Source organism: Pseudoliparis swirei, chromosome 19 (assembly GCF_029220125.1).
Source record: "Pseudoliparis swirei isolate HS2019 ecotype Mariana Trench chromosome 19, NWPU_hadal_v1, whole genome shotgun sequence".
Taxonomy (NCBI): domain Eukaryota; kingdom Metazoa; phylum Chordata; class Actinopteri; order Perciformes; family Liparidae; genus Pseudoliparis; species Pseudoliparis swirei.
Window position 1 is genome coordinate 7,554,367 of NC_079406.1, and position 23,311 is coordinate 7,577,677.

General features: G+C 42.7%; 1 long non-coding RNA gene across 1 annotated transcript; it reads left to right on the forward strand.

Moving 5' to 3' along the window:
- Positions 1–610: 610 nt before the first annotated feature.
- On the forward strand, positions 611–1,868 carry LOC130209807 (uncharacterized). The gene is made up of 2 exons (XR_008834710.1): positions 611–1,098; positions 1,260–1,868. It is a non-coding gene; the product is annotated as an uncharacterized LOC130209807 (long non-coding RNA).
- Positions 1,869–23,311: the final 21,443 nt, after the last annotated feature.

Consider the following 23,311-nt stretch of genomic DNA (forward strand, 5'->3'; position numbering starts at 1 on the left):
TTAGATGTTTTCACTGCGTATGGAACAACGTGTGGAATCTTCTTCCCAACAGGACCCCAGTGAGTCATCATCTTCATCCCAAAAAGTCATATTTACCTTATTGCTCAAAAGACTCTGATATCCCCCCCAAAAACACAAAGCATCTCATTTATTTTCATAATCTAGTGTTCCTTTTTCTGCTCTGCATTGTGGTTAAACTGTCATACTGTGTGTAATGAGGGATTTGTGTGCAATGTCTTGTCGTTTGAAAGTTATTATCAATGTTTGAAGAGTTTCACCAATTTCCCAGACCCATACTTCAAAGTGCTCCTCCTCACCTACAAAGCACTTCACTGCCTGGCCCCCCCTTACCTGACTGACCTCCTTCTTCTCCATCGCCCTACCCTAACCCTCCGATCCTCATCCACTCCCCCCCTCATTGTTCCTCCGTCCAAACTCAAACACTTTGGTGATCGAGCCTTCTCTCGAGTTGCACCTCGTCTCTGGAACTCCCTCCCCCAGCCTGTCAGAGACTCACCTTCACTTACCACCTTCAAATCGCTTAACCTACCTCTTCTCCCAGCGTATGACCTCCCTACCCTTAACCACCTCTCCCCTAACCCTCCGCTTTGCTTCTATTTTTCCCTGACTACTGTGTTTTGTTGTTCTGTTCTATTTTGTCTCTATATGTTGCCCATTCTTGTCTGTTCTTTTGCTTTGCATTTTCTGTCAGCGTCTTTGGGTCATTGAAAAGCGCTTTACAAATATAATGAATTATTATTATTATTATTATATAATAATGTATGTGCTGTTGATTTGGTATTTAGTTGCATAACTGTCTCCTTCGTGGACACTCTGTGACTGGGATCGTTTATGCACAATTTAATATCTTGTGGACATATTGTTTGGGACTTCCTGGAGATCCCTCCAGGCCCCCCCCCACCCCAGGGATCCCCCTCATGGACTCCCTGGACTAATTGAGAACCGCCTTTCGCTTTTTTGTCTCCGGCTGAATGTTTTGGGGTTTTTTTTCTTCTCCCAGCTGTCACCTTCGGCATGCGTTGCCATGGTTACCCGTGTCTCACCCTGGGTAGCTGCACCCTGGGTGATCCCGAAAAGGTAAATGGAGCTGAATAATCTTCGGAAGTCTGATTATTTTCAAAGCGCCGACACCTGGCGAGGGGAGCGGCGGCCATTTTGATGCTTCCCACCCCCCCCCCCCGCCCCCCTGATTGACTGAGCCCCCCTCCTCCCTCATCCCCCACCTCTTATCCCGACAGGTGCCTCGCTGAATGGGACATCATCGATTGAGTGGAGATTGAGGCGATGACACACACACACACACACAGTCACAGACTCGGAAATGAGACTGGCTTTTTGGCGAGCGAGCGTGTGCACAGTCTGACTCGATGAAAAGTTTCCTCTCTGAAGGGGAGGCAGCGGCGCGGATTGAGCCGTCACTTGAAGAGAACTCTGCTCTTCATCCCCGTGTGTGGAAATGGACAGATCCCTCTCTTTCTCGCTTTCATGCTGTCAAAAGTAAACATTTCCTTTGGGGTACTGCGAACTAAAGCCCTGAAGACAAGCGGCCGCAGGTGGAGATACATGTAGGCTACTGCATTTAAAGAACACTAACCACACACACACACACACACACTTCCTGTCTAAAGCATGTCTGTGTATACAGTGCCAGAGTGAGGGAGTAACATCACCACCGGGCTTCCGCCCACTCGCCCCCCATGTTACTGTGTGATCCATCCTCACGCTCCTTTGGTCCTTTGCTTGCCGCCTGTTGGACTGTTTGTTGGTAAATCTTTGACCGTTTCTTCGGCACATGGACTCTAATCGGACTCTCTTGCGCACACAACAAAAAAAACATGAAAAAAATACAGACTCCAGTTGGTAGGGATCAGTGGTTTATTGGTTTCAAACTGTGTTGGTAAAATAAACTGTTGTATCTCTTGGGGGCCATACATGCGGCCCCGCGTTACATATTTCTATTTCCAATCATACGTTGATACATTTCGCCCCGCTGAAAGAAGAAAAGAGACACTTCATGCTTCTGCTGTGTTTACCTGTGAATATTAAAATAAATGTACGAGCTGACGTTTCCTTAACTTGACTTCCAGTGTGTCTTCTCTGATGTCTCCTAATGGTTGTGTGCAGTGCAGATTCATGCAATTGTTTTTGTCGTTGTTGTTGTTGTTGTTTTTGCTGTATTGGCTGCAGCTAATTGGATTTGAAAGTAAATGCATCATATTTGGTTTCAAATCCAATTTGCTGGAGCCAATACAGCTAAATCAATGAAGTGAATTAAGGCTCTTCACATCCATGGTCAAACACTAATGTTCTGTCAGCCTTTGGGTTCTGATAAAGACGCTCGAGGCACCAGTCAGAATCTCTACGAGACGCTCCAGGCTTTCAAGTCATTCCCATGTAACCCGTCCATGTCAGTATCAGCTGCTCCTTCTTATTGGACCCCAATCCACAATCTTCTACTAAACCTAACCCAGTAGTTTTGTTGCTATAACCAAAGGGACGCCAAGGGTTCCGGACCAGAACAGGTTTGATATATAAACTGTATCGAATGCATATGTTCCCTTTACACATTATAGACATATTGTGTGGGTTCAAAAGTGAAACACTGCGACAGCAATGAAGGCTTATGTACTTCTGCCTACTTTCCCACGTTAGTCGGTACAAAAAAACGTCCAGTCTGCAACTGAATCTACTGCTATAATTATCATTATCAGCATACAGGGCAAACATTAGGAGTGTCTTCACTGACATCAGTTCACATGAGCACTAGTTTAGCTAAAGAAATCTAGACTTAACCCTTGTGTTGCCTTAGGGTCATTTTGACCCGAATCAATATTACACCCTCCCCCCGCCTTAGGATTAATTTGACCCCATTCAATGTTTAATGTCGGTGTTCTTTCGGTAGTCAACAAACAAACATAAAGTGCCTCACACTTAAACTTGGAAAACAATATTAATTCTAATAATTTTCTGGAGGTTTTTATTGCTGGCGTCAAATTGAACCCAAAGGGTAAAATATGTTAGTAAATATAAAGGTAACAGGAGGGTGAAACATTGAATCGGGTCAAAATGACCCATAGGCGGGGGGAGGGTGTAATATTGATTCAGGTCAAAATGACCCTAAGGCAACACAAGGGTTAAGAAAACCATATGACGACTTGCAGAGGAACGTGATCAACACCCTCAAATTAAAGATGAGAGTCGGCACATTAACTTCATAGTCACGGTTTAGTTTACTTGGATGTGATGGAGAATCTTCTCACTGCTTAACCCTCCTGTTACCTTTACATTTACTAACATATTTTACCCTCTGGGTCAATTTGACCCCAGCAATTAAAACCTCCAGAAAATTATTAGAATTAATATTGTTTCCCAAGTTTAAGTGTGAGGTACTTTATGTTTGTTTGTTGACTACCTAAATAGCCCTTTAAATAAATAAAAAAGTTGATATTTCTTATATGTTTGACACAGTGAAAAACAGCCTGGGGTCAAATTGACCCCAAAGAACACCGACGTTAAACATTGAATGGGGTCAAATTGACCCGAAAGGTAACAGGAGGGTTAAACATTTCTTTATTGCACATTTGTTTTTTGCAAAACATATTACCTTTAATGTCAGTCTTGTAGATGTGGATCTCCTCTATTCTGGGTCTATGTCACAAAACCAAAACTCCAACAGCTTCTGCTATAATCTAGTTGCCTGGGTCAAGACCCTTTGAATCTGGCTATTCGAGTCCAATGACTCATCAGTCATTGTGTCATGAAATAAAGGTCTCTTGATTAAAAAGTAGTCCACCAATCAGCGTGTCCTCATAGGAGGTATGATATCTTTAAAATGGCAACTCTTTACATGCATAGAATCTTTTCAAAATATCCGTCTTCAGAGGAAACAGCTTAGTCAGGTTTAAGCAACAAGAGTATTTGTTTAGATTTAGGAAAAGGTCATGAAATACTTACGTAGGTTCAGTTGGTAACACACCAACTCAGTTAGGTTTGAGAATAGGTTGTGAAATATTTAGTTGGGTTCAGGCAATAAAACTACTTCAATTTGTTTCGGCAAATAGTCGTTTGTCGTTTGGGTTAAAATAACCACGGAAGTCACGGAACTACACCATGCAAGTTACATGACAAATAAATCAACATTGACTTCTCTCTTCACTTGGGGAACGATTGGCTGAAAGATCACTGTTTGTTGGACCCATCCATCTCCCCACCCACCAGGGGCGGGACCAACGTTGTTGTCAAGCTGTCGTGAAGCTATTCTTAAGAGCTGTCAGCAGTGCGCCGGAATTGAGGAGTAATATTAACAACTTTTCTAAATTGATCAAAAGTACTAAACAGCACTCAGCTCTGATGTCTAGGAATTATCTGGGATTTGGATTATTTATTACTTTCCTACTGTATTCAATTCAGTTTATTTTGTATAGCTCACAATCACAAATTAGCCTTGGAGGGCTTTATAATCTATAGGTAGAGAGGAGGGCCATGGGGGGGGAATAAAGCAGGAGGTACGGGCCATGGGACAGGAGTGAGGAAGCAGGGTCAAGGAGACAGGACGCCAGGAGGCAGGGCCTGCTCCAGACACAGCCATGATCAATGGAAACATGTGAGGTGAGAAAGCACAAAAACTCCGGGGAAGAAGTAGAGTTATCAATGTGCGTTGAAGAGACATTTTTCCTGAAAGAGAGATAAGAGGAGATAGGTGCTCAGTGTGGATCGAAACTTCAATAACTGTTTGGGATCTCTGTGGCGTTAGCATGCTGCAAACTTTTTAGTTTCTTCAGACTGCAGCAAACATAAAGTTTGGCTCAAAATCTATTTGAGGAAATACAACTAATATGAAGAAGCATTTGAACGAATTAAATGACAGGAATGTCATGTGTTCTTCATCTCTTTCTGTCCCTCCAAAGTGATCACAACCACTCACTGTGTGAAGCCATTTGCCTTTATTGTGTTATCTTCTTGAGCTCGCATTGGTCTCCGTTATTGATCACTTCACATTTGGATTGGAAGTCCAGTTTTGAGAAATGTTTGATCGGTTATCGTGTTAACCCATTATTAAACTGAGCATATCGATTTTTAATCCATTATTAAACTTAGCATATAGCTACGCTAGCTTAGCTACAGAATCTTCCATTGTCAGCCCCCTACATTGAGGCAGAGGTCGTGTTCGCCTCCCCTCTTCATGTGGCTTTATGTCAGCTCAGCAAATTCAGCGATTTTGTTAGTGCCATTTGTTTCATTGTGTAAACCAGCTTTCACTATATAAATAATCTCCATTGCCATCCAATGTAGCTGATGAGGTTCAGAGTCAGACGGGTTCAGAGGCTGGTGGTCTGTCTGGGCGTCTTGTACACCTCCTCATATCTTTGTGTTCATCCTCCACCCCATCTGAGAGAGTTCTCCACGGCTGGAGACACAATAAGTCCTGAGAGATCGCGTATCCTCCCGGAGAAAGCAGACATGCTTATTTTTCTGCACAAGAATTGTTGATGATCCATACAATTGATGACACTTGGTATTGCCACTGCTAGTTTCATTTTTGGCAGCTCAGTTCATATACCCTTTAAAAAGGAAGGAGCACTGTAATTTCTAGGAACATGTTTAAATTAAACAGAATACATTTTATTTAAGTTATGTAAGTTTTATTTTAAGTTCAAGAGTAATATCGTATAAATGTTTTTGCTTATTTAAAAAAAGTAAATGTGTATGTATACATACTGTGTGTGTGCAGCATTATATAAAAGAAAATTAATGTGAATAAACCCGTTTGTGCTCTTTTTTTCACCCCTTGCCCAAAAGAATCGATAAGAGAATCGAATCGATAAGCAGGAATCGATAAGGTATCGGAATCGTTAAAATCTTATCAATTCTCATCCCTATTAATGAGGCAAAAAACAGGTTACAACAAAAACACAACAAATTCCAAAAAGGGACAGGCAGAGAATCAGGGTTCAGGGCGGGCAGGCAGGCAGGGTCGAAACAGGCAGTATCAGGTAAACTCATGAAACACAGGACGATGGAAAAAAGACAACAGTCCAGCAAAAGACAAGGGAAAGAGTGGCCCAATATATAGGGGGGGAAACAGGTGTACGACATGGAAACAGATGTATGACATGAGACATTAACGAGACGAGAGTGGCTGAGGGCAGGTGCAGGGAATGACACAATCAAGGAGACAGAGGAGACACAGAGAAGACACAGTACACACAGAACAGAACCTTACAATAGCAGCATATCTAGGGGCTGGACCAGGTTAAACCTGATTCAGCCCTCACTATAAGCGCTATCGAAGAGGAAAGTCTTGAGTCTGCTCTTAAATGAGGTGACTGTGTCTGCCTCCCGGACTGATGGTGGAAGCTGGTTCCATATAAGAGGAGCTTGATAACTGAAGACTCTGGCTCCCATCCTACTTTTTAGGACTCTAGGAACCACAAGTAGCCCCGCATTTCTAGTGGGGAAATATGGCACTCAAACCCTCCTTTTGATTTTATGGAACTGACCTACGTAACTTTAGTATATAATGTACAGTAAACAGGGAAGTGTGTAATTTATATTAAGCAACAGATGTATCTTATTTGAAACCAAACAATAAAACAATAATATTTAACTAAATCTTACGAAGCAGTTTTGCTTTGTCTCTATGTCAATTCACAAAGCTTCACCGCATCTGCGAAAATAATTTCCCCCTCGACTTGTTCAGTTTCATTAAATGGGAACGTATATTTAGACGACCGCGGTTGTTGACAGGACTGATTCTGGGCCAGCTGTTTTTCAAGATGTCCTTGACCAAATTGAGTCGGGCTGCTGTACTTTGTGAAGAATTGAATGGATGGTTTCATGTGAAAAGCTTGCATCTACAAAATTACACTGATCCCATTGCTTTCACATGAGCTAAAGAAATAGATGGTTCCTTGGAAAAAGGTCTGAGTTAAAAAAGTTGAAAGTGTACTTTTTTGAGTGAAAAGCCCAAGAAATAGGAGATATGAGGACTTCAGTGGACAAAAGTGATGTACTACACCTGCTGAATGAGATTGACAGCCGCGCTAACTGTTGCTTTGAAGATGTGCATGTGGTGCATACAGATGGGCGACAAAAGGATTCCTGTGCATCTGAAAGAGTCTGCATTAATCAAGTCTCCAAACAGCAGAGTGATATTCCCACTCGCTGGGGAAGGCATTTGCCCGAACATATGGCCGCAGCAATAAGCATGCACATGCATATTGATACACACGTACGATACGCAGCGAGAGCTGTAATCTGAATCGACTTTACTGGCAAATTGATTTTCCTTCAGGCCGTAGTTTTAAGTACAGGACAGATTGCAGCGTGCACAAATGGCCTGATACAGCAAGATCCAAGTCTCAGTAACAATACCTTCATTCCCGTATCCAGCTCACTAAAAACGAAGAAAAGCACTACTGAGCTCTTCTAAAATCCATATGAGGCAAATTATTTTCCCTGTGGATTTTATCTACTGCCCAAGAGCCCAAGAGCCCAAAAACCGACGCGTTAGCATTGGTCTGATGATGACGTGTTAACTGCTGTCTGCTCTCCATCTCGTCATCCCGCTTGGCGTTGAAATTACTCCCGTCAAACTGTGACGAGAATGAGTCCAAGGGGCTTTTTAATAGAGCCTGTCAGTGTGGGACTGATGAAAACACACCGATATCTAAAAACTCATTTCACGTTGGCACAAAGGAAAACAAGCACACACAAACATTGCAAACACTGCTTGTTTTGCTATACTTGCAAGGTCCATTGATCACATTCCAGACCCGTATCCGGACGCGGGTTCGCTATCATTGAACCAAAAAAAGAAAAACTATAAATGTGTCCCTTTTGGAGATCGAGGCAAGGCTGTGGGATAAAGTGATGACTGCGGGGGCTGTTAAAAATTGCAAGGTGGCTTTTGATCATTGTTTGATTTTTACATTTCATGATGGCTGCCTCCCCTGATACCAGACTAGTCCCTTTGCTGTTTTTCCCAGTTTGTCGTCGTTTTCACGTGGTGTTCAGTTGCATGTTTTCCTGTCACATGACTCATGGCCACCTGTTGAATCTTCAATAAATAACATACACTACCGTTCAAAAGTTTGAGGTCATCCAGACAATTTCGTGTCTTCCATGAAAACTCACTTTTATTTATCAAATGAATTGAAAATTGAATAGAAAATATAGTCAAGACATTGACAAGGTTAGAAATATTGATTAATATTTGAAGTATTAATTTTGTTCTTCAAACTTCAAGCTCAAAGGAAGGCCAGTTGTATAGCTTCTATCACCAGCATAACTGTTTTCAGCTGTGCTAACATAATTGCACAAGGGTTTTCTAATCAGATATTAGTCTTCTAACCCTCCTGTCGCCTTCGGGTCAATTTGACCCGATTCAATGTTTAATGTCGGTGTTCTTTCGGGAGTCAACAAACAAACATAAAGTACCTCACACTTAAACTTGGAAAACAATATTAATTCTAATAATTTTCTGGAGATTTTAATAGCTGGTGTCATATTGAACTCAAGGGTAAAATATGTTAGTAAATATAAAGGTAACAGGAGGGTTAAACATTGAATCGGGTCATATTGACCCGAAGGCAACACAAGGGCTAAGGCGATTAGCAAACACAATGTACCATTAGAACACTGGAGTGATAGTTGATGGAAATGGGCCTCTATACACCTATGGAGATATTTCATTAGAAACCAGACGTTTCCACCTAGAATAGTCATTTACCACATTAACAATGTGTAGTGTGTATTTTTGATTAATGTTATCTTTATTGAAAAAACAGTGCTTTTCTTTGAAAAATAAAGACATTTCTGAGTGACCCCAAACTTTTGAACGGTAGTGTAAGTAATCTTTCTATTTGGGCCCAATCCCTGTTTGAGTATTCAAAAGCGATGCCAGGCCCTTTTCTTCTCAAAGTAGAGAACAGGACTGTGTCATTCAGAAAGAAAACGCACGCGGTTTCAGAGATATTATAAAAGGATTGACATTGAAAGCCCCACCAACGTCCACAGCAAGTCATGTCTGTAGTCTGAATTCTGTTCATGTGCACAATGTGCTGCAACGCTAGTCGTCCACAGATACTGACCTCATCCTTTATTAATTCCCATTTGCTGCATTGTTCCATTACGAGCCGAGCAACACAGTAACTAAATGTTCCGTCTCATCAGAAGACAGTTTATATATTATGGGATGTTTGCGCATAAGGACACTGGAGTCCAACTTGGACAGGTGACTCCTCCACTCCGCTCCGATAGGGTCCTCCTTTTACAGGGAAGGACACGGGGGGATTTGATTGGTCATCGCCACGCCAGCTGTTAATGTAGTCTGACTAATGCTGTGTGAGAACTCTGCTGCAGTTACGCTGTGCGCCTCGGGCCACGAAAATTACCACAAATCACTCGCCACACCCGATGGTCTTGTGCTGTGCGCCATTGGTTCGCAGTGATATGAGCCTGAGGTGTTTGGAGCAGCAAAAATAAATAAAAAATTTCATAAAGGTTGAATCACGATGGTGTTTTAGCAATTTGTGATGGAAAGTAGTGGAGTGAGCATTTATTTGTGCGTCATGGGTTATAAACTTAACTTTAAAGCCTAAAGACCAGATGCCGGACAACACTTTGGACATCTGGCTAATAAATTGTCGTTGCATGGCTCTAAAACATTCACTAAAAGTCCTCCTAAAGATAGAAGTACCAAAACACACGCACACATTTGCACCAAGCTCGGTGAGATGTCCATTCCAAGCCCGATGAAATAATCAGATGGTTTCCTTCCCCACTGGCAAAAATCCGAACCAATCCGGCGGCTCCTCAGCAAACCACTGTGTGTCTTTCAGAAAGAGCTGGAAGGATTCTGTCTGTGTCCACGCACAACTACAGACGTCAGTGTTGTGTGTGTGTGGGGGGTGTGTGCGCGTGTGTTTGTGTATGTCTCCTGCAATTCAGTCTCTGAGGAGCAGCTCCAGAAGTAGCGCTGTGTATTTTCAGCCTCTATGGCTCATTTCTCACCAATGACCCTGTTCATTCAGGCCTCAGCTTCTCTTTACCTCCAAATCCACCTCCGTCCCTGATGATCTCATACCACCCCCACCCCCCCTCCCCTCTCCTCTCTCACTGTACATTTGAAACCCACTCTTTCACTCCATTCTGTCCTCCCTTATTTCCCTTCTCCCCTTTGCATGTATGTTGACAGTTGACTGTAAAACTGAAAATACCTTCATGTAAAATAACAAGGCGCTTGAGATGACAATCTTGACAGTTGACCCTTCACTTAGCCCCGCCCCCTACTGCTAGTCTGTCAGAGGAGCTGCCATAGAGCCCACACTGTCCATCACTGCCTCCCTGAATAAATAGTGTGACTTACTTAACGAAAAAAAAGCTATTTCCAGAGAGAAGCAGACAGGATCGACAATTTGCAGGTGGAAAAGATAAAGATGGACGCTCATGCCGACCGAACCAACACATCACCTGGCGGTTGCGGTAGAACACAATGTTCCCATACAGCTGGGTAGTTGTTCATTCCTTACTGCAACCATAAAAAAAAGATAAAGGAGAGTATACAATTAGTATTATTACCGTCTGCAGCTAGTGTAGCACGTGCAATAAGTGCTAACGCGACTAAATGTTGTGCTAATGTACTCCGTTAGCTCCGCAGGTTTTTTTACGTAGAAACGGAACGTTTTAGAAATGGATATCTCCTGAAAATTTGGCAATCTGAAACAGTGGCATGAGAGTTGCAGCTGGATGGTTATCAGGCCTTGATGAGAGCGGGCTCATCCTACGCTGTGATTGGCGGGTATGTTTTGGGATGCCCAGTGAAGGGTTTTGTGTTCATGCAGTTTTGAAAAAAGATCTGAAGGAAATCAGGATGTCATTCAACTTGGCGTCTGACCACATCCACAGGCTGTGTTCATATCTTTACTATACGCCTTCCAGCATATTCTTTCCTGGCTGCCCTCCCTTCCTAGTCTCTCTCCAAAAGCTTGATGAGTTTTACGTGCCTTTGTCATCGTAACTCCATGAATCGTGCAAACAAGGATGAGAGAGACTTTCAGACAGTCTCTCCCAAAAAGAATTAAATGTGTTTCACTCCGATGTATACACACTAAGATGTGCACAGGCTTTTGAAAATGAAAAGGAAGAGTGAAAATGTGACTACTGTTCTGATTCTAAACTCCTACTTGTTCAACTGCAAAGGGTAGTAGTATACACAACGTTCAGCTATAAGTTCTCATTGTTGCTGGAGCTACCCTTCAACTGTTACTCATTTATGTTACTTATGTGAGTAACTGTGATCGATTGTTGTTTTGGAGTGATTTCTACAAACCAGTCCATCGAAGTCTTTTAATGCTTCCAGTCCTGTTTCCCTCCCATTGCAAGTAATCCCATTGGGCGAGGACATCCCAATGTCAAACCCTGGTTTCCTTTCACACCTCTACACTCCCGGCTAACCACAAGTGGACTTCTTGAATTCATTGTTCAGGACAATTTAGAAGATTGCCGGATGCAGCCCTGCCATTCCGTGCAGGCAGGGGAGGTTTCAGACAAGCATGGAGATGCTTTGGGCGTTTGTTTGTGAGTGACACTGAGGTGGGGCAAGAGGAGGACTAGCTCAACTAGTAGGCTACACTAGGTTCCTCGAGTCCAGCAGACAGGCGATGATGATGAAGCTGATCCAGGATCAGGTTTGGATAGTGAAAGGAAACCAGATATCTGGACTCACATTCAGGGACTTTATAAAAGAGGACCTCAGATATCCAGAAGGGATTTATAAACCACCTCTACTACCAATACTATTTGTCTAACAGTTTATTCATACTCCTGTGGTATTTGTTCTCATAAGAATCAGTCGACAACCAAATCTACAGCCACACTGCGTCGTAGCCATTGTATCGGCCGTGAATAAATGGATCCAGATCTCACCTAATAAAATGATTTCATCAGACTACTATTAAAACCAATGTTAGCCTTTTTCTTTCCTCCCGTTCGTCCCTCCTCCTCTACTCCGCGTCTGTCTAATTCCTTCTTCATTGCCGTCATCTACCTAAACAAAAATGATTCTCCAGAGCCCTGAGAGACAAATGCAGGGAGCGGGATGATGGGGAGCGAGGGGAAGATGAGTGGTAGGAGGAGGAAACAAAGTAAAGCTTTTAATCTGTAAATGGAGAAGGGTAATGGTCATTTAAGCATTAAGGTACCACCCCACCCCCCTGTCCGTCTGCTCTGTTTGCATCTCCTTAATGCCCCTTAAACATTTATGAAGGCTGATAACAAAGAAAGACCGTCGCTACGCAGAGTAATCAAATCACTGCTGGTTATAGGGCTCTACTCGGAAGAGTGAGGAGGAGAGAGAGAGAGAGAGAGAGAGAGAGAGAGAGAGAGAGAGAGAGAGAGAGAGAGAGAGAGAGAGAGAGAGAGAGAGAGAGAGAGAGAGAGAGAGAGAGAGAGAGAGAGAGAGAGAGAGAGAGAGAGAGAGAGAGAGAGAGAGAGAGAGAGGAGTGGCTGGGCATTATGGGCTAAACACGGAGTGACAGTGTGAGAAATGGAGACAGAAAGGGGGAGAATACAAAGAAAAATGTATTAGCTCTTTAAATAGTCATTTCGCGATGTGAAATTGAACTGCACTGTGTTGCTGTCACGGAGAATATACCAAACTGTATATTCCATTTTTCCCTAAACACATGTCTGAAGGGTTTCCCTCCCAAAACACCATATATTCATTTCACGGGTCTGTGTGGTGAAATTCATGACCTGCTACTTTTGCAACTGCAAAATACATGGATTTTCACAATAAATGCTTTTTAGACAGCTATATTGAGTTAGATGATACCCTGTGGTGTGTTTTGTATTGTCGTAAGTTTTTAGCATGACGCTGTCAGAGCAGTGGCGTTCAATCATCTGCTGTGAAGGACAAAACACGTGAAGGTTTCATTTGAACTGCGGTCTTTTATTACTAACGTGCAATTTGTATCGAACTAGGCAACTCCCAATCGTAAGCATTCCCCACGATGTAAGAAAATTAACAGTAACAGCCTTTTCCAATGGATTGAGACTGATATTAAGATGCCAACATGAACCCGGTGCTCTACCTAGAGGACGGAAATCCAATCAAGCATTGTTTCTTTTAACACTTGTGTTGTAAGACAATTAGAGCTATATGGACTGCAGAGGAGTGACGTAGTGACCGTACACTCATGTTCACAATGTTGTTCACTGAGGGAATACATCAAGAGAGAAGTAGAGTCCTTTTCTCATAGACTTCTGCACAATCAGGCTTCTTTTTGCAACCGGAGGAGTCGCCGCCCTGCTGGCCAGTATAGAGAATGCACATTTCGCTTCCACATCTGCAGGACTGGAGGTTGCCTCCTGGTAGTTGCAGACATCTTGAGATGTTGAATGACTGGGATAAATGTTCAGCCAAGTTGCAAAAGTCACACTGGGATGTCTCTGGTGGTTATCATTGTTTTTTAAGTTCTGGTCTTGGTCTTAAATCATTGTGGGATTCTCCTTTTCTACTCCTTGTGGTCATAAGAACCCCTCTCCATCCTCCTCGTGCATGGTCTGCTCGATGTAGGACTCTGGACAAGAGAAAGAAAAGATAACCAGAAATAGACAACAGCAGATATCTGTGAACACCATACTACCTGGCAAAAAATCCACTGGGAAGAGGTCAAAGGTCATGCACCCATTAGTAAGTTGAAAACCTGAGAAACATCCAGCAGGACATTCACATCCAACCGCAGAGAACATCCTTAAACAGACATGGATTCCAGGGGTTATCTCAACTCACCACCTGTTATCATAAGTTAAATCTGTAGGTCACATGATGATAACTAAACCATTTCCACGACAACAGAGCAAAAGTCCATTTGCCGGTTACAAGATGTTAGTGAAATTTAAGTGGACCTTGTGCTGAGAATTTGTTGGATAACATGTCCGAAATTATTGGCTGAAGACATAATAGTAGTTTTGTAAGGCACTGACGAAATCCATTCCATTTACATCACACATTCATGAATATAATCTGAATCAACATATCCCATTAGTACCGAGAAAAACAAGCAGAATGCACTTTGATTGAAAAGCAAATCGCATCGGTCTGGCTGAAGCTGAATCCAAAGCAGTCTGCATGCAGTTACATGTGGCATTAACGAGTGCTTATCCTCATCATATCCAGATATAGCTTGCATTGTAATGCCTGGTTTAAAGGGGGTATAATGAGAGGCAAAAGGTGAAAAAAGGTTCAGTACAAAAGGTTATGGAAAGGTGTCTGGAGAAAGTAAAACAATGCAATCGTGGCATGGTACCCAGAAATATGTTTGGACTGAGGCTGTGTGCAAATCCTCGATGGAGAGACAAATACAAACCCTTTCTGTTTTGGACCGAACTAAATTTGCTTATGAATGATCAGCTCAGTGTGACTAATGTTTAATCACCCACATTCTCCCGAATATTAATCCCCTATGAATACGACAGCTGACAGTATAGGCTATTCGACATTTCGGGGCAAAAAAGAATCCACCTTATTGTCCTCTGTTTTTTTTTTTCTCATGGCATTGGTGATTGGATCTGCAGCTATCTCATCTAATTTTAAACTGAAATTTAATGAAAATGACATGTTTGTAATGTGGGTGTTGGGTTAAATAATAATAATAATAAATCATAATTTCATTAGTTCAATCTCTCTTTTTCTCTTGCACCACTTTCTCCACTTCTCTTTGTCAGGCCCCAGCCTGACTGTTAGTTTTTGCTTCACTTCCTCACCTTCCTGGCTGGCGTGGGCGTGGTTTCCGGCTCCCTTCATTCCAACTACACACACCTGCTCCCCGTTTGGTCATCAGCACACCTGCCTTCCATTCACTAATCATCTCTTCAGGATAAAACCCCGGGTTCTCCCTCCATCACATGGCTGGATCGTACTGTAGATCTCCGTGGGATCATCAGCTCTTCTACCACCGGTCTACGCAAACCCACGCCACGCCATCGCCAACCTCCACAGCCCCGGACTACTCCTCTCCTATCCCCCTTGGACAATTATCTATCCCTATAATAAATACACCCTTCTAGGGGTTTTTGTACAACGCCTGTCTCTGCCTCTGGTTCTGCGCTTGGGTTCGCACTCCGTGCCAAACCCTAACACTCTTATCCAAATGTCCCTCTGTGTGACCAGTGATGGGTTGTGGTTTGTGCTGATTCCCAGTAGATGGGGTTGAGACAGCACGGCCCGGTCACAGCGACTGGGTCAGGACAGATAAAGATGGATTTCCTTCCACGAGCAAGTGGAGATAACAGCAAAAGTCCACTTCCTCATATACGAGCTGTAAATTGGGAGAAGCTCAGCCAGTCATCCAGCTGGAGGAAGGTGTGAGGGGGGGGGGGGGTTAGGAGGGGTTAAATAGAGCCAATCACGGACAGAAAAACGGCATTACACACCACATTAGGCATCGTGGTAACACTCTCTCGCCTCCTTTCTCCCCTTTCTCTCTCGCCCCCCTCACGTCCTCTCTCTCCCCCAGGTGTGCAGCCAGCTGATAGTGTCGGCTTCATTTGCACATTCTCTTGAAATTCCCCAGAACTAATAGATTCTACCATATTCGACGAACTCAATACTGCTGATCTGCAGCTTATTACAGCCAACCAGCCAACTCGCCAATCATTCAACCAACCGGCCAACCGAGGAGCTGAAATATAATAATAATAAAAATATGATAATGGCTCTGAGGTCTACGTCTGGAGTGTAATCTATGAAGTCAATCCTTTACTATTGTTTTACGACGCCGATGCACAAAGCTTAATAACAACTCCTGGATGAGTGCCTGCGTACACTCCATCTCCACAAAATGCTTGCATTGTGCATTACAGAGGACAGAAAACAAGTGAGAGTCACTCGGGGAAATCCATGTGTGATTTTTAACTGAACTCGGTGTGTTTGGTGAACGTGAGCCTTTTTGAAATATGTTGGTGCCCAAGAAAATAACAGTTTAGCTGTCCTCAGATGCACCGCTGTGGTTGTAACTGAAAAAGTGGATCCATCCAAGCTGAGAATTAAAAAATGAAATGTGCATGGAGAGCAGGTATCTTGAGACCTCACCATCCATCGCCCGGGCCACACTGCCTGAATGAATCTAGAGATTCAAGGGCACGCCTATTTTTTTTCTGCGTGCGGTTCACAGCAAATAAAATCGCTGAAAGTGTGACTGTATATCGACATAATAGCAGCAGCATTACTACAGTTCCAATGTCCATATATGTATCCTACTCTCTGCTTCCATCTGCCTGATGGAGCATGGAGGTCTGGATCGTGGTCCATGCCTACTACCAACTATTCATACACTCTGTCATATTCATTGATTGTGTTGTTACTGTGTTTTAATTTGTGTGTAATGATTCCTTTTGTACACATGGCATCTATTACACCTGTCCATCCTGGGAGAGGGATCCTCCTCTGTTGCTCTTCCCCTTTTTCCCCTGTTAAAGGGTTGTTTGGGAGTTTTTCCGATGTGAGGTTCTTCATGGGACAGGGATGTTTATGTGTACAGATTGTAAAGCCCTGAGGCAAATGTGTAATGTGTGCGAATGGGCTATACAAAAAAACTGAATTGAATTGAAGCTGAATGTAGAACATGAACAGAATCTCTTCATTTGTACTCTCAAAGCTTTTATTGTGAAATAATCATCTTGAATAAAGGGGCCTCTCTTGCGACATACAAGCGCTTTGTGACCCGCGCTGCTCCCGTTGTTTGAAGGGAAGGAGCGAAGAAGACGACGAGCTCTAGCGACAAGCAACACCTAGGTTGGGTTCTGGCAACTCCATTCGGAGGCTGAGCGAAAGACTGTGGTTTGGTTTCGGACAAGTATGTTAGTTACTTAAAAATATATCTTTTTATGGGTAAAATAACGAAAGAGTGACGAGGTTTAACTCGGGGCACAAACGGTCCTGGGTGAAAGTCCTGGGTTTGTTGTTCTGGGGTCTCTCAATCACAACTCAGACCTCACACCGACACCAGAAGGACGTTTGTTGATTTCAGAGATACAATCACAGCTCGGCATACCCCGGGGAACAGCTCGCCCACAAGCAGCCTCTGAAACCTTGCATTTAGTCTCCTCCCTCTCGGTCGTTGCCTTGATTCTCCGTAAAGAATCATTCATCAATCGGGTCATTGACAAGCAGAAACCTCCATGATGCGCGTCACGTGGACCATTCATGGTTGAATGTATGTGTTGATGATCCATGCTGGACACTTCCAAGTTGATTTGGGATTTATAAGAATAAATTGTGCACTGGAAGGCATAGGTGTGTTTTTTTTGAATCAGCAAATCTTTTGGCGTACGCATATTTCCTCACCCCCAACAAAAAGTGTATTCTATAAATGAGACGCCTGGTCTGTCTTATCTTCCTGGCCTTTGAGATGAGTGTCAAAGTTACAAAGCAGCGTTCCAAGTATGAAAAACATTGCGTACAATAAAATCCACTATCTCTATCCTCTCTCTGGCAAACACACACATACACACACACACATAGCTTGTCTCTGTTCTCGACTCAGACCTTAGTCTGAACAACTTTGCTGCTGGAGTGCGTGAAGTTGGCGAGTCAGTTCATCTTGTGGGAAGGGCGGGGACAAATGGCTCTGATAACGGGTCCAGTGGGACCGGCATCACTATTGTATTTTTTTTCTTCCTCGGGTTAATGGTTGATCCTCTAGGAAGCATGAATATTCTCAATCAATTCAGATCCATGTTCCTCATATATCTTCACAATCTATCAACGATTTAGTCATACTTTGGTCAACAGTGATTTTATTATGTTAATTATTCTGTGCAGACAACTAGCGTGTCTGTACGCCCTCAGAGGGGTAGCCCTCCTCACTCCATTTTTCCATGTTAAAGGTTTTTGGGGGATTTATTTCCCTTATCCAGACCCGGGGTCTAAGAAAGAAGGATGTCTGATGCAGTACACATAGGTGTATAGAGGTCCATTTCCATCAACTATCACTCCAGTGTTCTAATGGTACATTGTGTTTGCTAATCGCCTTAGACGACTAATATCTGATTAGAAAACCCTTGTGCAATTATGTTAGCACAGCTGAAAACAGTTATGCTGGTGATATAAGCGATACAACTGGCCTTCCTTTGAGCTTGAAGTTTGAAGAACAAAATTAATACTTCAAATATTAATCATTATTTCTAACCTTGTCAATGTCTTGACTATATTTTCTATTCAATTTTCAATTCATTTGATAAATAAAAGTGAGTTTTCATGGAAGACACGAAATTGTCTGGATGACCCCAAACTTTTGAACGGTAGTGTATATATAATAATAACCAATGTTGCTCTCCTCCAGGTTTCTTCCCTTTTTTTCCCCCTGAAGGGTTATTTGGGAGTTTTTCCTGGTCCGATGTGAGGTTTTGGGGCAGGGATGTCTATGTGTACAGATTGTAAAGCACTCCGAGACAAATTTGTAATTTGTGAAATTGGGCTATACAAATAAACTGAATTGAATTGAATGTGATTCAAGCAAAGAATCTCACTTTCAACTGTGAAAAAACAGGAGATGGAAGAACATTTGTGAAATGATGGAGATAAAATCGAGTATTAAGCCGTTAGTGAAAGTGAGGGGAGATACATCATTATATTTTAGATTATATTGTACAAAGGGAGGAAATATAAAGGAATGAAAAAGGAAGAGAACCGATACGTGTTTGTGTTAGACAGGACATGGACATATTATATTGAATGAAACTCAACTCAAAGATGATCTCACTTCGGAGGTTACAGGCTATACTGCATTTGTGCGTTGCTGATCGACAAAAACTGTCCATGATCAACTCAAGCTTTCAAAAGTGAACAAAGTTCAGCTTTTATTTGTATTAACAAATCTCTTTACCTAGAGTAGCATCGAGATAAGTCCAACAACATCGTATATTCACACGTTAAAAAAAAAGGAAACCCAATTGACTTTCTCATTGTCATGTAATATAAACCCGTTAAGTCACTTCATGTGCTTCAGCGACAGCGTGCGCTGTATCTCCAAATTGCTCAGTGGGTGGACGAGTCCTAATTGTACCCGTGAAACGTGACACTCGACTCCCAGCTTTATGCATCTGCTTCGGCTGGAGAGACGCAGGTGCACTGCAGCATAAATACCACAGCTGCTGGAAGCAGTGTTACTTTTTGTCTTCGGCATAACACGAGCGCATCGTGCGTACACTGATCACCGTATTCAGTGTGCTCCATTCAGAGAGCCATTTGCCTTTTGTCTGGAGGAAGGTGCATTCAGAGCCCAAACTAAGACGTGTTGTCACTCCACAGAAACCGAGGGCTCGGGCTTCTCACTTGATAACACTCCACCTGATTTATCTGAGCATTTCTTAAAATAGAAAAGAAGGCATGGACCTGGAGATGATTAGATCATGTCGGCTTCGTTTTTTTAAATTCACTGTCCATACACACACAACAGATAACCAGTGTGATGAGGGCGTTCATAATTTAAGCAACATTTATGCATCCCTAGCTACATGTTGGGCTTTCATATTTTTATCATATTGCTTACATTTTGAAGTTCAATTGTGTAGCTAAAACACACACTCACACCCTGAAGGTCAAGTATGTGAACCCTTCCACACGATTGAGCCATAATCCCTCTTCATGGTTTACATTAGGGTTATTGATGCTATATTATGGAGCATTGCGGTGTTTCATGCGATGCATCAAAACCAATGGTGTTGCTAATCATTGCTAGATTTTTTTTTCTTCATAAAAAGCAGTGGTATTGTGCAACCAAATTGGTATTCAAACAGTTAGATTTTTTTTTAAACATACATATTTAGTACTTGTGATAAGGACTGAAGATGGTAGAACAGAACACTGTGACATTTTATTAATATAATCTTTTCTTTTTGACTTTTTGGACGTCAACTTTCTGCAGGGAAGGTTATTGAACAAGTATATGAATCCACTTCTACTTGAAATAGCTCAGATAAACGTGTTTCTAAGAAATTCTATCGTATGAGTTTGTCAAGTATTTGGCTTCGTGAAATACCAGCGAAGCTTACGGTGTAATGAGGGATTATGAGTGACATTTCAGGTGTGCTCACTCAGGAAATCACAGAAAAAACGAATCATAAAAAGGTTCAAGGAAATGAGTCACGGTAATAACTTCTTCATTATCACAGCAAAGTCAGACAGGGCCAGGAACACGAGCTGTAAACAATACAGTTCTCCCCATAATTATCCAATGAGATCACCTTCCTGCTGTATTTATTAGCCGCTCAAAGAATAATTCCACGGCCGGTGGACTCGGGTTTGTTGTGCCGCTGATGAGACACAGGAGCCGCGGAAATGTTAATGTGTTGTCATATTAACGGCATGCACATTAATCAGTGTGCTCCAGTCGGTTAGTGCTTTGAAAAATACATGAGGTCAACTGAACTACCTCACGCTACATGTGCTCATCGGTATATTCGTGTCGCTGGAGAGAGCGATGGAGGCGGCTTCATGGGAGCGTGAGGCGGACGTGTCGTTGCCCATGACGAGAACAACACTCGTGTTTGAGATCGTGTGACATCGAGTCGGTTTATTCCGGCGAGGGATGGAGTGAGAAGAAAGGAGGACAGGAAGGAACGGAAGACTGGATGAAGTGAGGAGAGAAGAGGACAGGTAACTGCAGAGCAATAAGGAAGGAGGCAGGAGAGAAACCAGAGAGGAAAAAGAGGAAGGACGCGAGAGCGGTAGGATGCACCTGAATGAATGTGAGGAGCCGACGACACGGAGTAAAGAAGTGAGAGAAGAAAAAGAAGAAAGTGCGAAGCGCAGGTACCAAAAAACAGGGAGGAGGAGGAGGAAGAGGAAGAAAGTAAAGACAGAGAGTTAATGAGGGGGACAGCAGAGAGAAGAACGACTATAATGCTCATTAAAGAAGAGAAGGGCTCCATTAACCAGCAAACCATGCGTGTGTGTGTGTGTGTGTGTGTGTGTGTGTGTGTGTGTGTGTGTGTGTGTGTGTGTGAAAGAGAGAGAGAGAGAGCATGTGCATCTAATAAGTGTGTTTGCACACTTCAGTGGCTGCAGGGCTGTTGTCTGTACCTAATAAGTATAATGCTGGCATATAAAGTAACTTCATGGCGTGCAGACACACACACACACACACACACACACACACACAGCCGGGCCAGAATGCAGTCGAATTACATATTGATAAAGCAAAAAACACAAAGTTGGTATCATAAATGAACACAACTTAAGCTGGACAACGAAAGAATACAAGATAGTCAGCCTAACACACACACACTCTTAGACTTAAGGGCTCAGATGAAGATTCAATTACTGTGGCCTGTTGTTCACAGCCCGTGGACACACACACACACACACACACACACAAACACACCGGCAGTAACTATTAAAGTGGCCCAAAATTAATGAGCTGAATTGTAACTGTAATATGGATATGGCTTTGCATGCTGACGAGAATCCATAAAGCGGATCCTTTATTATGGTTTTATGAAGAACTGAAGCATTGCAGAAAACTTAGTAACGCCGTCTGGCTGACCGACTGCCGACGTGACATCTTAGCTGCACTCCCCCCAAGAAATCAGATTGAACTCAAATCTCAAATATCTATTTTGACTTTCTCCCTTAAAAAACACACGGAAAAAAATCAGAGTGAAAATTGCAGCTGCACTAACAACTTAAGACAGCAAAGCCTTTCAGTAGGAGCCCTGATTATGTAATTTTCCAGCTTTACTTGAGCGAGTTTAAACTAACTAATGTTGAGTAGGGGATGAGGAGCTCCCTTGGAATGCAGGGGGCTGCGTATTATTTCAGGAACCAGTGGCACACAAACCCAAGAAGTTTAGTCCGAGTGACAGATTAAGGTGTTTAACTCGTTTATCAGATTACAAAACAATGGTTTGGTTGTGTCCTCATGATGTCAGAGTAGAACTGATATACCTGTGGGAAGCCGGGTCACCTGGCCAAGGAGTTTACCACCGAGGATACCACTTAGCCGCCTCATCTCTTCCCTCTTTATTCGTTTCCTGTGATCCTCCTCTCCTCATTGGCCCAGAGGCCTGTCAGTCAGCCTCACAGCAGCCAATCGGAGCAGGTGTAGGAAGAAAAGTCACAGTAATAGCACCGTAATCTGTAGAAATAATCTTCCAGCAATGTGCGCTTGCATGTATGCCATTGGCCGACGCCTACTGGATGATGTCCATGGATGAGTGAACTGGAGACAACAAGGAGGCAGTTGATTCCTGAATGTTGCTCAGTGGCGCGTGATGTTTACAATTCTTATTTTACAATGTTTAGGACCAAGTGATTTATTCAAGAGCTGGGAAGGTGATTTACTTCAACAAAAAAAATGATCTGCTTATTTACACACATATCTTAGAGAAATAATCGATCTCCATAGATAGTATATTTGTTCGTTATTGTCAAAAGAAGAAGTGTCGAACAAAATCGTCAAGCAGATTGTGATTATCAAATATAAGAAGAATGGACTGGTGTGCTTTCAGAGAGGCTGAGCAAATGCACACGCCTGATATTAACTCCAAGTGAGTCTCATGAGTCATGCATTGGTTAAGCAATATATACAGGACATGGTTTTTAGCCTATTACAAAACAGATAGAGGTTCGTTCGGATTCATTCAATTTACACACGCTCATGACAGCCAAGGCTCGGATGAACACCCCCCTCGACTTCACCGGCATCCCGAAAGCCGTCCTGAGACTGATGTGAGGTATGTCACTGCAGGTAGAGTAAACCAGTTATGTACAATTATAATCTCCAATGAAAAGTGAGTATAGCTTTCAGATGAATCCACTAGAGAAAAAAGTGTATTTCAAAAAGTGCTTTGAAATGTAGTCAGGTAGCAGTGTTTAGTAATATAACATGTAAATACTTAAGGTAGAAGTACCTCACGTAAAGTACAGCTCAGTTAATTCAATTAAATTCATTTTTTTTGCATATAGCCCACTATCACAAATTACAAATTTGCCTCAGTGGATTTACAATCTGTACACATATGACATCCCTGACCTTTGACCTCACATCAGAAAAAAAAACTTTCACAGCGAAAAAAGGGAAGAAACCTTCAGGAGAGCAACAGATGAGGATCCCTCTCCCCGGATGGACAGAAGCAATAGATGTCATGCATACAGAAGGAATCATTACAGAGTAACAACACATTCAATGAGTATGACAGAGTGTATGAATAGTTGGTAGTAGGCATGGACCACAATCCAGACCTCTGTGATCCATCAGGCAGATGGAGGTAGAGAGGAGGAGTG